The sequence below is a fragment of the Hemicordylus capensis genome, chromosome 2 (genome assembly GCF_027244095.1).
Source record: "Hemicordylus capensis ecotype Gifberg chromosome 2, rHemCap1.1.pri, whole genome shotgun sequence".
Lineage (NCBI taxonomy): Eukaryota > Metazoa > Chordata > Lepidosauria > Squamata > Cordylidae > Hemicordylus > Hemicordylus capensis.
In genome coordinates, this window is record NC_069658.1 from 46774424 (window position 1) to 46775478 (window position 1055).

The 1055-nt window shown below is 46.4% G+C and overlaps 1 non-coding gene across 1 annotated transcript; it reads left to right on the top strand.

Annotated features, from left to right (window-relative positions):
• Positions 1-213: 213 nt before the first annotated feature.
• Positions 214-321, top strand: LOC128348385 (U6 spliceosomal RNA). Its single transcript, XR_008318115.1, has one exon. It is a non-coding gene; the product is annotated as a U6 spliceosomal RNA (small nuclear RNA).
• Positions 322-1055: the final 734 nt, after the last annotated feature.

Genomic DNA, 1055 nt, shown 5'->3' on the forward strand with positions numbered 1-1055 from the left:
AAACCCAGTATTAAAATTATTTAAAACTATACATCTAATTAAAAGCCTGGGGGAATAAATGTGTCTTCAGTGCCTTTTTAAAAGTTGCCAGAGATGGGGAGGTTCTTATTTCAACAGGGAGTGCATTCCAAAGTCCAGCCACAAGGGAGATGCCAAGAAGTGAACCTCGATCCTTTTTACATTCATGCAGATGCTCTTTCACTGAGCTATGCCCTGTTCCATAACAAGAGAAGATACAGAGATACAGAGAACATACAGAAAAGATTAGCATGGCCCCTGTGCAAGGATGACACGCAAATTTGTGAAGCGTTCCATATTTTTTTGAAGAGGGCAACCAAGATGATCAGGGGCCTAGAGCACGTTTCTTATGAGGCAAGGCAACAACACCTGGGGCTTGTTAGTTTAGAAAAAAGAAAACTGCGGGGAGACATGATAGAGGTCTATAAAAACATGCATGGTGTGGAGAAAGTGGATAGAGAGAAATTCTTCTCCCTCTCACATAACATTAGAACCAAGGGTCAGCCCATGAAATTGATTGCCATGAAATCTAGTACCAACGTATGGAAGTATTTTTTCACACAACGCATAATTGGCTTGTGGAATTCTCTGCCACAAGATGTGGTGACAGCCAACAACCTGAATGGCTTTAAGAGGGTTTGGATGACTTCATTGAGGAGAGGTCTATCATCGGCCACCTCCAGCCTCAAAGGCAGGATGCCTCTGAGTACCAGTTGCAGGGGAGTAACAGCAGGAGAGAGAGTGTGCCCTCTGCCTGTGGGCTTCCAGTAGGCTGTGGGCTTCCGAAACAGGATACTGGACTAGATGGGCCTTGGGCCTGATCCACCAGGGCTGTTCTTATGTTCTTAAGAATATCTTACAGGGCTCACATGTAGCCCCATCCAAATGCAAACCAAAGTAGACCCTGCTTAGCAAAGGGAACAATTCATGCTTGCTATAGGGATGGGCCCAGACCGGTCCAGACCTGGGTGGTCCGGATTGGGGGTGGGGGTCGCTTTAAGAGCAGCAGGAGGGTTTACTTACCCTTCCCGCCGCTT